The sequence below is a fragment of the Phodopus roborovskii genome, unplaced genomic scaffold (assembly GCF_943737965.1).
Source record: "Phodopus roborovskii unplaced genomic scaffold, PHOROB, whole genome shotgun sequence".
In the NCBI taxonomy this organism is placed as follows: Eukaryota; Metazoa; Chordata; class Mammalia; order Rodentia; family Cricetidae; genus Phodopus; species Phodopus roborovskii.
Window position 1 is genome coordinate 6644480 of NW_026126485.1, and position 15050 is coordinate 6659529.

At 40.3% G+C, this 15050-nt stretch overlaps 1 protein-coding gene across 2 annotated transcripts in view; it reads right to left on the reverse strand.

The window, feature by feature from the left end:
- Positions 1-14519, reverse strand: part of Larp4b (La ribonucleoprotein 4B) — a 77052-nt gene extending 62533 nt beyond the window's left edge. The window contains exon 1 of one of the 2 annotated variants that reach the window (XM_051194771.1): positions 14222-14519. The gene's annotated coding sequence lies outside the window, so the exon portion shown is untranslated. The remainder of the gene's footprint in view (positions 1-14221) is intronic. The other variant, XM_051194772.1, reaches the window with a different exon arrangement.
- Between the last annotated feature and the right edge of the window lie 531 nt (positions 14520-15050).

Consider the following 15050-nt stretch of genomic DNA (forward strand, 5'->3'; position numbering starts at 1 on the left):
CTTGAAAAACCAAAAATAAATACAAATAAATAAATGTAGATAAAATATGGTATCTATGTTTAATATTTCAGTAAAAGGGAACTAATGCCTAGCAATTATAATTCCATATAGCTCCTGGGGAGGGAATCACACCTCATAAGTGAAGACAAGGTGCCTTAATATAACCTGGATATGATAACTAAAAAAAAAAAAAAGAAAAAGAAAAAGAAAAACATGAAAAAAATGAATGGGTTTTTGTTCCCAGAAGTTTCTACATTAAAAAGGTTTTGAGGAAAAGCCAACCAAGCAACTGAAGGTTCAATGGATATATATATATATATATATTAGTCCCCTACCTATTATCTGGGTCCCATTTCCTGTCTTTTCTCATCTTCAACATTTCCCCTGTGAACTGTTTCAAAAAGGCCAGGGCTAGAGAGATGGCTCAATGGTTAAGAGACTTGCAGAGGATCTGAGTTTAGTTTTCAGCACCCACATAGTAGCTCCTAAGTTCCAGGAGATCTGACGCCTTCTTCTAGCCTCCAAGGGCACCAGGCATACATTCAGTGCATAGATATATGCTCAGAAAAAACACTCATACATATAAAATAAGTCACTTTTCATAAAGTAACCCTATCTTTACTCAAAACAGAAAACGTGTGACATGAGAGAAGCAGGAGGCCACCCTGACTGGATGACTTCATGACCTTGCTCCTGGGAGCAAGTCTAGAGACTGGCTTTCCAGACATATGCTTTCCACAGCCTGCTCCTGGCTCCAGCCTCACCAGCCATTAACAGTCTTCCCACTGCTGTACCACTAAATGTATCTCTCAGGAGCACAGCACAATACAGCCCAACCATGAGGCTGCTGCTCTGCCTTCTCACCTCTGGCCTGGTGTTTCTACTTCTATAGCTACTCTTTCTCAACCACCCTGAAAGACCCTTCCTATGTGCTAAGCAGAATAAGAAGCTCTGTATCCCACACAATTGAAAGGAACTGCAAAAAGCTAATAGGTTATTTCAAAAATTAATGTGTGTATACTTAACTTGAACTTTGTATGTATTCCATCTTCTGATACTTGCCCTAAGACCCAGTCCATCTATCAATATTCTTTCTCACATAAGCCATAATACCGCATCTAATGAATGTTGTCACTGTTTCTTTAAAGCACATCTCCCCTGATCCTCCATGAAAACACTCAAAATTCTCTCGGTTATTTTGATTTCCAAGACACAGTATTCATTTAAGTATGTAATTCCACTAACACAAGGATAAGTGTGAACAGGTTATAAGGTTTTGGTAAGCAGACAACTCAGCTGGGAGAAAAATCACCTGCCAAGGAAGAGCCTACCAGCCATAGCTCAGAGCACTCCACAAGTGCCCAAGGTTTCACAGGAAGAGTGCTGAATTTGCTGAATGCAATCCGGAACTATGTGGCTCTGGAGCTCTGTCTCTCCTCATTGAGTCATACCCTTGTGCTCACTTTTCACAAGGCCAGTTCAAAATTGCATGCTAAATTTCAAGGCAGCTATTTAATCAAGACACAATGAAATTTTTATGGTCTGACAGATTCCTATACTTCAATTGATTAAAATAAAGACAACCTTCACTTCAAGGATATAAACCACTCCCACTTAAAAACCTGCAAATAAATTGTTCCAGCCTCTTCTCAAATAAGGCTGACTGCTACATTCCAAGTTACTAAATTCTTCAGAAAGCCAGTAATCTCTGAAGCAAATTACTACCCTAACTTCTTATTGCCTTTATACCTACTAGGATTTCACCAGGCAAGCTAGCCTTCATAAACCTTGGGTCTCCTAAGTTCATCTCTAGCCTGGCCTCAGAAATAGAAATAAACATGGCTATTTAGGCATTACTTTTCTTTTTCCCAACCAAAACCTGAGTGGTTATTTTATGTCTCTTACTAGCCCTTTCTACCCTGGAATATGGCACAAATTATAACATCCCGCCAACTCCAAAACTTTGTCACTGGGAAAAGACGCCTTGCTCACCACTATGTTCCTAACTCAGTACCTACTACAGCAGAATCCCATTAAATAACTAATAATTCTTTCTTGTGGCAATAAATGTTGGAAGAACTGCCTAGCAATTAAAATACAAAGCACAGGAAATGAGATTGATTCCAAGTAAAACCTTCATTCCAAATGATGGGTTACACACAAAAGGACAGTATTTCTATGTTAGGGTAAAATTACTTTTTGAGTAAATTTTAGTTTTCATTTTAGTCTCTATATTTAGTGTGTATACATGTGTGTGCATACAGGGATGCACTTGAACACCAAGAGTTTACACAGAAAATTAAAGAGGGACATTAAAAATTAATTTAATATTAAAGCAACAAATCACTAAAGAAGCCTGAATGGCAAATACATAGTAAGTAAATATTTGTATGGGAGAGGCAGGCAAAAATGTTTTGAAAAATCTGCTCAAAGCTGTATGAATTTTCTCACTTAAAAAAAAAAACATTTAATATAAATGTCTAATACTTAAACCAGAAACCTGCAAATACATTTTAGCCTTTTCTCAAATAAGCTTCATTCATTTCTACATTCCAATTGTCACTAAATTTAAGAAAATGATCATCTCTGAACCAAATTACTAATCCAAATTCTTATTATCCCTTCAGAATGAACACAGGATAAAAAAGCCCAACTAGGAGGTGTGCACCAAGGTCTCATGAGAACCGGCTGGGAACTGGACTCCTCCCTACTAGGAACAAGAAGAACCTCACTCAGGTTTTCTCACCAATGGCATTGTGAGGACATCTTAGAACATGGAGACAACGCAGTACCTGGTACACAATGTGTTTAAGACACCTAGTCACCTGGAGAGACTAGACTCAAAAATCCTTAAATACCAAACTGTTCACAAAGGCACAGTAGCAAAATACAGTCTTCAAGTATTACAATAGCAGACACTTTTAAAGTTTTCAAAAATTACAGTGTAAATGGTACTATTAAAACATAATGGATATTCTCTAACATGTAGAGTTCTCTTTAAAAAAGAGAACTGAAGTTCAAAATACACGCAGAATCAAATATCACTTTGGCTTAGTATTCTAAAAGATCTCCCCCCTCAACTCCCCCCCCCCCAGCCATCTCTATTTCATAAAATGGGTTATAACTCAGGCCATGTAGGATTGCACTCCCTTTTCAGGAGATAATATACTTCACATAGCAAGTTTTGAATAAGCAGAGAGAGAATTTGTTATTCCAATTAGCTGCATGGGGTGTGGCTCAGTGGCAGAGTACTTGCCTACCACATGAGAGGACCTGAGCTCAACCTTAGGAAAAAATACAAGTCAGTTTTGTTTGATTTTTAAAAAGATGCTTGGTAAAACTGCCCATCAAACACTACTAACATTTAGCTACTTTTTAGTAAGCTAAATGAACTTGTTCAGTACTTTTCGGTGGTGTACCTCCATCCCTAATAACACTAAAGCATTCTCAAAAGCCTATAACGCCATCCTCTTTTTGAGATGGTCTTGTTCTGTAGAACACACTAGCTTTAAAGGTGGAACCCTTCTGACTGTTCTTCCTGAGTGCTAAGAATACAGAGGTAAGTACTACCTCACCTGGCTAGAACCTGCATGTCTGATGTAAGTCTTCTGGATCCAAGTGCTGAATACCACCAGCTTTTTGCAAGAGGCTGAGCACTGTCATGATGGGTTGATGTATGAGACTAGAAAAAGATGAATTTCTGTCCTTGCTATACTGGATAGTGTAAAGTAAGCGTTCTTCTGGCCTCAGAGTCCCAAACTGTAGAACAGTCTTCTGAATTATAAGACAAGCACATTGTTGAGTGTGAGCTGTTGCAAAGTACTGAACTCCTTAGTTTTTGTGGAAAAACCATTGTTAAACTGAGATCCTGATACAAATCAGTTATTTTCCTTGAACATGGCAAACCAAACCACAGCAAAGCTTCCCCCCAAAAATGCACTTTCCCTCTAGTTTGAGTCTCTTTTTTAAAAGGCCAGGGATGCTGGGCATAGTGGTATACATCTTTAATTCCAGCCCTAGGGAGGCAGAAGCAGGAGCACCTCTGTGAGTTGAAGGCCAGCCTAGAGATAAAGTGAACTCTCCCTAAAAACCAAGCAGGTGGATCTCTGAGTTCAAGGCCATCCAAGGATACAGAGAAATCCTGTCTTGACAAACCAAAACCAAGCAAATAAGCAAAAAAAAAAAAAAAAAAAAAAAAAAAAGCCACACATATAAAGGCAAGATGTGATAATGAACCTATACATTTGAGCCTATAGACTCCTATGTTCATACCAAGAATACTAAAATGAACTGTACGAATTCTTTAGTAAAAAAAAAAAAAAAAAACATGTAATTTATATGAACTTCTCTTTACTCTTTCTTAAAAGTAAATTATAATCCAATTTGTCTATATTCTAAAAATTGGGGGATTCTAATAACATATATTACTACCTCCCTATCTGAATCAAGGTTCCTGGATATCTAAAATGACAAAGCCCTTCAGTTTCTTTGAATACAGCCATGTACTACATAACATTTAAGTCAAGGATAATGCAAACATAATGGTGGCCCTATACATTACAATGGAGCTAAAAATTCACAGCAATGTGGAGGCTGAAGAAATACCTCAATGAGTAAGAGAACTTGATGCTTGTGGTAGTTTGAATGTAATTGGCCCCCACAATTTCATAGAGTGGCATTATTAGGAGATATGGATTTGCTGGAGTGGGTATGGAAATGTGTCACTGTGGGAACTGATTCTGAGGTTTCCTATGCTCAGGATACTACCACCCTGTGTCTTAGCTGACTTCCTGTTGCCTGCAAATTGTAGGACTCTCAACTATTTACTCCAGCACATCTGCCTGCATACTATCATGCTGTGCATCATGATAAAGGATTGAACCTCTGAAACTGCAAATGGGCAACCCCAAGTTTAAAAAAAAATGTTTTATTAAGAGTTGCCATGTGGGCATTGATGGAGCGCACTTTTAATCCCAGCACTTGGGAGGCAGAAGCAGAGGCAGGCGGATCTCACGAGTTCCAGGCCAGCCAGGACTGTTACACAGAGAAACACAGTCTTGAAAAACAAAACAAAAAGAGTTGTCATGGTCATAGTGTCTCTTCACTGCAATAAGACACTAAGACCATGACAGCACTCTTCAAGAGTACTGGAGCTTGATTCCCAGCACCCATATCAAGAGGCTCACAACTCTGGAACTCCTACTCCAAGGGATCTGACACAACCCCCCTTCCTGGCCTCTATGGGCACCTACCCTCACATGCACATACTCTCCCACCAGACCACCCCACACACACTATAAGTAAATAAAAACAATAAGAATCCCAATTGCCTACTGATGCTGTAGCTGTTGCAACATATCTAATAATTAGTTACAACGTATTACTCACCATTATAGCAATGCTGATATAAACAAACCTACTGCACTGCCAGGTGTGTAAAAATACATGAAATAATGTACAGATAATACTCAATAATGATCATAAATGACCTTTATTAGTTTATTTATTTACTATATCCTACTTTTATTGTTTGGGTATACCATTTATTTTTAAGAAAATATTTCTATAAAATAGCATGTCATGTTGTGTGGGCAGCATTAGTACAGATCTCAGTGTAAGTCTACATCAAAAGGCTATGTCAAGTGACTAGCCTGTCTTATGTTTGTGCTAAGCATTCTAAGGTATTCAATATATTCACAAAACTTAAATAGTCTAACTGTATTTCAGAACCTATCTCCATTATAAGCAATAAATAACATTACTTAAATCTTTTTTTTTTTTTAAGCTTCTGTAAGAATCTGCTTTAGGGCAGGCAGGAAAGATGTTGCTTAAGATTAAGAACATATACTGATCTTCCAGAGAACCTGAGTTTCACTCCCAGTACCTACATGAAGCAGCTCACTAATTGCCTGTAGCCTATAATTTCAAATCCAGGTAGATCCAATACCTCTGTCCTCTCTAGGTACCTGCCCTTCAGCCCCATAAAAATAATGCAAATAAATCTTTAAAAAGAATCTGCTTTTTAAATTGAAATGTTCCTTTAAAAACCAAAGTTAATAATGTTCTCAATGTCAAGGCTGGTGTTACAGGCACGTAAGTGTTCTGACTGAGCACTACAACTAAGTGCAATGAGCCTGGGGTGGGTCCACACTGGGGAAGACGCAGAAGACCATGAGTTAGAGGCCAGTTCTATGTATCTGAACAGTGAAATGCAGTGAATTACAGTCCTGCTCTGCCACTAAGCAGCTAGTTGTGTGTCTAACCAAGTGCAACTTCAGGGCTTGAAGATCCTATGATGAGATACTGTTTTCCTGGCAATTGAGAACTACTAGTTAACTATACTACCTCAAAGTGGTATTAATTTTTATCTAAAACTGTATGAGCATCTAGTAATTCCAGACAGGTAACAATGACACGAATATAAACAAAATACTTCATGAACCTGGACTAAAGCTTATTAAATACTGTTAATATTAAACACTTGATAATTATTCTTTACAATAAACTTATTTATCTAATCTCACCTCTACTCACTAAAACTATGACCTGATGATTAATTTTGGAATGTATAACAGAGCTGCAAAAATTATCTGTACAATGTTTTATCTTGAGCTGTAACCTATATATTATATATAATCCACCACAATGACAAGTACTGTCAATATTCTGAAAGTCTCGCTGAGTTTGAGTGAAACCTAAAATACAATCATTATGAATTATAAAGCACTCCATAGAAAGTTTAAATTTCCCATGTCATGGACATTTAAATGCTATTATTCTGAGTGTTTCTGACACTTGGTTTTGGCAATTCTAGTTTCTACCTCTAATCTTTTTTGTTTAGGGTTAGCTCACCCTAAATTAGCCATTCCTGAATGATAATTCCAGTAGAAGTTTAAGTTAATTATACAGAAAAGCCTAAGAACTATGAAAAATTGCATAACAAACATCATTGGGGCCACAGCTTCCTGTGTTTTATTTACCCTTTGTTCTTCCTCATGATTCTCTCCCTCCCTAAAGGTATAAAGAAGCAAATATTGCTGATTCACCAATTACTCATATGCACGGCCGTCTGGTCTGTACTCCAATTGACCTGTTAAAGAACAACACTAATTTGCATTCTGGCAATGATAACAATAACTGAGGGAGTATGGGTATCAGCCACTAAGGTTAGCAGGACTTAATGGTCATGCTAGTTAGTTTTAGCTGAGAATAAAAAAATTCTGCAAAAGCAGAATTCATGTGACAAACTAACAGAAAATTAAAATACCACAGATTGTTTTACATGTTTTTACTTCCAAAAAAGCATAAAGAAAATGCTTTTACCTTTCTGAATTTACAAACTTTTGCCACAAAACTTTAAATCTACTTTTAAAAGATTTTGGTCACAAATTAGTTAAGTGGTTTAGGAAATGGACTTACACCCCATGCAAGTGTCCTGCAGAAAGGAGATCTTTTTGATCCCTTGTAAGGAAGAAAGTACCACCATTATCCAACTAACTAGACAAAAAATTTCCCTCTTTGCAAACCCTGGTTACAAAGTAACTGAGAATAGTTTTAGAGGTTACGGTTATGGACTAAAGCAGAAATACAATTCAAGTGCAGATATAAAAGGGATATAAAAGGAGGGACAGAGAGTCAGACAGAGCTTCATATAGATAGCCCAGGCATTGAACTCCTGTTCATGTGTATGTGTGTGTCGCCACACCAAGGTTATAGAAAGGTTGTACATGGTATTTTAAAATGAATGTTGAAACTTCACAAACAGCTGGGTGCCAGTGGCTCACACCTTTAATCCCAGCACTAGGGAGGCAGACACAGGCGGATCTGAGTTCCAGGACAGCCTCCAAAGAAATACAGAGAAACCCTGTCTTGAAAAACCAAAAAAGAAATAAAGAAACTGTTTACAAAGAGTAAATCAATGAAGTCACCTATAACTTTACATCAAATTGGTCAAAGAGTTTGCAACCTGTACCAAGATCAACCCACAATAAAAATACAAAGCTTTAGGAAATGTGAAAACAAAATGTTCCCATTTTACAGAGATGTTACTAAAGAATGTTAATTGGTTTGCTTTGTGATAAAAATCTCAACTAACAATATACTTTTAAACAACTAACAAATGCTAGCAGAGTTAAGGTGTATTTTTAAAGTACTTGCTACACCATGGGGTATTGGTTGCATACTCTTAATTTCAACACCCAAGAGGCAAAGGCTGGTGGATCTCTGAGTTCAAGCCCAGCCTTGTCTACAGAGTAAGTTCCAGAACCAGCCAGAAAGAGAGAAACCCTGTCTAAAAATAATAATAATAATAATAATAATAATAATAATAGTAATAATAATAATAATACATGGTTTTATAAAACAAAAACTAAAGGAATTTAAGCAAGCTATCCCTCATTTAGACAGGAACTGGGCCTTTTTCAACTATGACCAAGAGAAGAATCAACTAGGGATAGTACCTTACTACTAAATAAAATTCATGTCTGTGCACTCATTTCTGTCTCTACCATATCACTTTCCATAAAGCAGAACAAGTATTTTCTTAAATGTTTTGATTATATTATCTTTATGTATGGAATACTCGTGACAAAGGACAACTTTCAGGAATTGGTTTTCCCTTTCAACCATCTAGGAACTGGGGGTCAATTGAACACACAAGTTTGTCAGACTTGGTGGCAGCATCTATAACCAGCTCAGCTACCTCACAAGCCTCAAAAGCCCAGAAGAGGGCACCAGATCTCATTATAGATAGTTTTGAGCCACCATGTGGTTGCTGGGAATTGAACTCAGGACCTCTGAAAGAGAAGCCAGTGTTCTTAACCTTTGAGCCATTTCTCCAGACCCAAAACAATTATTTTAAAAGGTAATTCTGATCATGTAATTCACCACTTTAAAAGCCCTCCAAGTGTTTCCTGATATTCTCAGGATAAACAAAATCCTAAACCTACACAGGACATCCTAGAGCCTATTAAGACCAGCTCCCACCTACTTCACTTCAGTAAGCCATTTCTACATTGTCACAAGTTCTTGCCTATCTCAGTCATTGCAAAACATTATTTTCTTTGCTGAGAAGACTACTCTTCCAGTATTTCTCTCTATGTTAAGTGGCTATGTGCCTGACTTAATGGACACCAAGTGCAGTCGAAAGAAGACCAAATATATTTGCTTATTAACCATCACAAGGCTGGAATTTATCAATTTTCTCAGGGAGCTAGAGGTGCATTACAACTCTAAAACATTTGCTTGGGACATACAGGGTTTGATTTCTAACACAACAAAAACTAAAACTAAATCGTTTATGGGGTCTGAGTTCATAACAATGAATTAAACTGGAAAATCCCCTGTACACTTATATACTTCATGGAGTTTAAAGTACAGACACAGACCACAAAATATGTGTGTGTGTGTGTGTGTAGCATGGTATTACTGTAAGAATGATGAAAAAATACAGCAAGTAAAGTAAATGTGAGCCTAGGGCAGACATAATACATAAAACAACTAACTATCAAGGAAGCATGTAGCTGTCACCAGCATCTGAATGCCAGGATACATGACTTTAGATAGAATATTACATTAAAAGTATGTTAGAGATACTATAATAGATCTGGGTTTTGTTAATATAATTTAATTTTAAAGCAAATATAGAAAGCAAAAAAAAAAAAAAAGTCTACCAAAAGGGAATGTGGTTAAAGACTGAAAGACAATAAAAGTCTGAGGTCCCATAGTTAAATCACCTAAGTCATATAAGTCATTTTATCCATTAAATACAAGTATGAAAAGTCTGTTAAAACTGTAAAAGTAACTTTATACACAAGAAACTTACTAATGTATCCTTTTCAGCTATACACTTGTTGACACAGGCAAATACATGATCAGCAATCTCTTTTACACAAATGGGGGATGTCCCTCACCCTACTTCCATCCCTCATCACACAGGCCTTGAAGTGGACAAAAAGGTTGTAGGTGTAAAAGAGGCCTTCCCCACAAAAAGTGTCCCTAAGTTAACTGTACTCAATAGGATGAAGGTATTCTTAAGGTTGCTGCAGCAAGAGAGAAGCACTCAGTCTAAATTCAGAAACCAAGGCAATGACTCCTGAAGTGCTGTCTTATCAGTATTAAATAACTAGACAAAACTTTAAAAACATCTTGGGGAGGGACATTCAATTTCAAGAAACTACCAAGACAGAGAGCCCAAGCAACAAAACTATGGGGACGGGAGGCATAAAGCAGGGGATGAAGACATAGTGGGACAGTCATGGAGTATGGGACAATCCTGGGAGGTGGTGGTGTGCGCCTTTAATCCCAGCATTTGGGCCGGGGAGACAGGCTGATGAGACCAGCCTGGTCTACAAGAGCTAGTTCCAGGACAGCCTCCAAAACCAGAGAAATCCTGTCTCGAAAAACAAAAACAAAAAAAAAAATGGTCAAGCAACTGGGATGCACCTGAAAGGCAGTATGTGGATGGAGATGACAAAAACAGCTTGGGCAAATACAAGAGTATTTTAACCAAGAACCATCCTACCCTGATTAACAAGCTTTAAGGAAGATGGTATACAGGCTTCAAAATATTTTCAGAGATAACTGAGTCTTCTATAAGTTAATATTAAGCTCCCTCTAAATAATAATGAGGCAGTGTTTCCCATTTGTGTCAAATATGAAATTTTTCAATGCCACAATGCCTAGGCCTCAGATGCTAAGGTGATAGTGATGGCAAGAAAAAAAAGATCAAGAAATCACCATCACTCCAATGCAAACCCTTCATTATTAAAATAGGGGTCACACCAGCTTTAACAAAGGTGGTGCAAAAAGAGACTTATAATAAAGGCACAGAGGCAAGAAGCAGGGGGGAGGGGAGCAAGAATGGAAAGGAAGGAAGTATAGCTAAGCTAATAATTTTCCCTGTTCCTAAGGAAGACATTTATACATGGGAAAAATAAAGCAGCTTGTAAGGCAGCACAACATTAAGGGGAAAAATTTCTCTTTTGTTTCTGTTTTCACACTTATTTTTTGTGTGTACAGATGTTAGCAGTTAACTGGCAGAAGTTGGTTCTCTCCTATCATATGGGTTCCAGGGATTGAACTCAGGTCAATAGGCTTGATGGTAAGAGTCCTTAGTGACTAAGGCCCCTTTCTTTTCTTAAGGGAATCTAGAGGCTTACTACTCCAATTCCATGCCCTAATAAGAAAATTCATTTCTAATTAAGGTAACTGCAGAGAACAGCAGCTCCAAAGACATTAACAAGTCTAACAATTAAGAGCAAACTAACTGGCCTGGTGGTATAGGCTTGTAATCACAGGTACTGTAAGACTGAGACAGGAGGAAGCTCAAGGCCTATGAGCAACTTAGTGAGACTCTTGCCTTAAAATAAAAGTTTATACATACATACATACATACATACAAAACAAGGGGTGGGGGTGTAGGGGGGTGTAGATCAGTGGTAGAGTGCTTGTCTCACATAACCAAGTACCAAGGTTCAATCATCTGCACTGCCAAATAAATCAAAGCAAAACATTTAAAACACTTAAACTTAACTGAGGTCTCATGAATTTAACACTCAGAAAGTAGTGGACTCACTACTCTAAAATTAAATCACATGAAAAAAAAAATGAGCAAATTGCAGCAGTAACCCTTCAACATCTGCATTTTCTTCCCTCCCACTAGAAAAAAGATGAAATAGTTCAATGACCAGAAATTACAAAAAGACACTGCAATTTTCCTGCTTTTAACTAATCTGAAATTAAGGAAGGACCATCCCTTAAACCTGAGTATATAAAGAGCACTGCATGTGTTAGGATAATACATATAAACTCGGCCTTCAACTGTAGGGTTAGAGCAAATGAGATTTATAGCAATTAACCTATGCCACACTTTCCCAACCCCAAAGACCATCACACCTCACTAAAAGTGGAAAACCTAAATTATAATCCTAGTTCATATTTTGATGGAAATATGAATGTCCCATGACACAAAAACAGTGACAGCCATTTCTTGATTGGTAAGATCAACCAAGTCTAAAAAGTTTGTGAATCTTATTGCAAATCTGAGTGGCTGCAGCTACCTGAAGGCACTGTTTAATTACTATTAACAATCTAATGTCCAAATTTGCACTGAGCATTTCAGAATTACACTTTAGATAACGTTTAGACTTCTGGAAAACAGGTAGCTAAGTGAAGTATTTGTTCAAATGTATCTTTGCCAAATTAGGTGCTTATTTAGGAAAGCCAGTAAGTCAATCCTTTAAATCTTGGATACCTTTTTTTTTTTTCTTTCCTTTTTTTTTTTTAAAAAACAAAATAGGCAAGGCCCCAGAACATTAAATATAAAATTACTGCTACTTAATTTCAGCTATTTTTCTACAGCAGTAATGTGAGTGCTAGCAAGCTTATATACCCATATAATCATCTATTTTCTCTCTGAATCCTACTCAAAATAGTAGGATTCAAATTTATACTCTGCTTCAGAACCTGCTTTCTATGCCAGATACATGTGATCAAGGGGGGAAAACTAACAATAAATTAAAGTTGACAGCTATAAGGCAAATATTGAAAACAATTCGGTAATAAAAAATAGCATAACAGCCAACATCCACATGCTTGTGTTACAGTCATATGAGGCTTTTACAGATGAGAAACTCATCCACCAAGAATGTAACTTCTAATGATTTAGAGGCCAAGCCATTTTCATTCATGTAAATAAGTCAACTAAGTACATAGCAGTCTAAAAAACAAGATGAAATATATTTCTAATTAGTGTAAGTTTTAAGGAGAAATGTACAACTAAAAAATAAACCTTCAGAAAGCATTTCACTTTAGCAACTCCAACAAACCTCCTGAAGCTATCTTATATAGCTTGATTACAAAACTGCCTTTTGGTATATTAAGCTCGGAGGAGAAGCCACAACCATTTCAACTTCTGTAAATTAACCCTGACTATATACTTAAGGGGAGCCAATCAGGTTCCACGGGGGTATGGAAATTGCACCCTGAATATACTACCAGACCACACAAAAAAGTGATCATTCTTTTCCTCTTGTGGTCTTGCAAACATCAATTCAAAACAAATTCCAAGTGCATTTGAAATACTCGACTCAATTTGAAATGGAGTGTAGCTAAATACCCTAAAAGAAACACTGTAGTTGCTACTGCCTCTATGAAAGAAAAAAACTTCCCTTGATTAACTGTGTACTACAAACTAATTCTACTACAGCCATGGGAAACCCTCTTGTTTATTCAGTTACGGAAAACTTCAAAGTTTCAGTTTATGATTAAGACAAAGTATTCCGCGGCCAGAGAAAAGGTCTCAAATGGAAGTAAGATAGAGATAACATTTTCTACGGGTAAGTTTCTCACATTTCCAGTCAGTCCAAATTCAAGGCCACTTTATACCAAAAAATAAGGGGAAACAGGATTACATTCACTGAAAAATCGCAATACGCAATGACCTCAACCCTGAAACAAACTTAATGTTCTATTATACACCACTGAGAAGCAGGTGGTAAGAGGTTCCTGGCCTGTTCCCATGAGTCTTCACACTTGATTTTTATATTTTTAACTCTTTCAAACTCGGCCTTGCTCAAGTCTGTCAAGTGGAAGGGGAAAAGGTAGCAGCATTCCACACACACACTCAGCAACAGGATCCTAACTTCCTGGTTCTAAAGGAATGCAATTCCCTTATGAGCCATCTCTCCCCGCAGCAGCAAGCGCGGCTGTCTGGCCGGTCTCCGGCGGGACCCAGGGGGGCGAGGCCACGGCGCCGCACTGCGGGTCCCCGGCGTTCGCCCGCTCGACCTCGGGACGCTGGAGGCCTGCGACCCCAGCCCATTCTCGTCGGGCTGCATGGGCAAACCCGCAAGGGCCATGGGGACGCGGCCTCGGGGACGACTCAGCGCACATCTCACTTCGCTCCAGTCCTCTCCAGCCAGGGCCGTGTCAGTCAGGCCGGGAGGCCGGACCCCGGCCCGCAGGGCCTCCCAGGTTCAGCCTAACCTGGACCTCCCGGGCCACAGTCCGGCCTGCCCTGCCGGTCCCTCCATGGTCCTGCCCCTCTCTCGATCCTCCCCGGCCCTGTGCCGTCCCTCCTCGGCCGGGCCCAGCCCTGCCCGCCACTGGCCCAGTCCCTCCGGGAAGATGGCGGCCCAGTGACAGGCTGGTGCAGGCGCGGGTCCGAGCACGGGGCGCGGAGGGAGGCCGCCCCGTCGGTGGCCGAGGACGGCCCGCTCACCTGTCAGCCGCCCGCCCCGCCCGACCGGCCGCCCGCGGGCTCGTCGCCGCAGCCCCGGTGCCCGGCGACCGCGCAAAACACGCGGGGACGGCCGAGGAGGGAGACGGCAAGAAGAGGCGGCACGGCCGGGCCGGGCCGGAGACAGCAAAGAAGAGCGGGCGCGGGCTTGGCAGCGGCGGCAGCTGATCCTTCCCCTTTCGGGCCCGAAAATGTCTCAACCTCGAGACTCCAGATCCCCAACGCTCCTTCCCGTTCGCATGAGAACACACAGATCCCACTTCCGGGGCCCTGCGGAAGTCCCACCCCCGCGCGGCCCCGCGCCCTACCCCGGCGCCCTCACCCACCCGGCCCGCCGACTGGAGTTTGGCGCCCGGGAGAGCCTGGCGTCATGGCGGTGCTGCGTGGTGATTGGCTAAGAAGACCCGAGTCCTCCCTTCTACTTCCCCCAGCCTCTCCGCAAGCACCCGTCTCGCGGCATCTGTGATTGGCGCGTGCGCGCACGACGGCGACCCCGCCCCGCCCCGCCTTGCCTTGCCCCGAGCTGCTGCGCGCGCCGCCCGTCCTGTCTCCCCGCCCATTCCGCAAGCCCCGCCCTGTAGCTCCCTGAGCACTGGCGGTTGTAGCTAGCTAGCTAAGTGTCGGTCTTCTAAGCGAGTGCTATCCTGTGGGGCCTCCCGGGCTGGCTGCATCCTGAAAGCGAAAACCTCTCGCTCCGGACCCGCTGTACCCAGGACCTCGTACAGGGTCCGGCACTCCTCTACAGCTTCCGGGAACTCAGTGTGGGACAAGAGTGATTCGGATGAGCAAAAAACCTGGTCTTGAGGCTAAA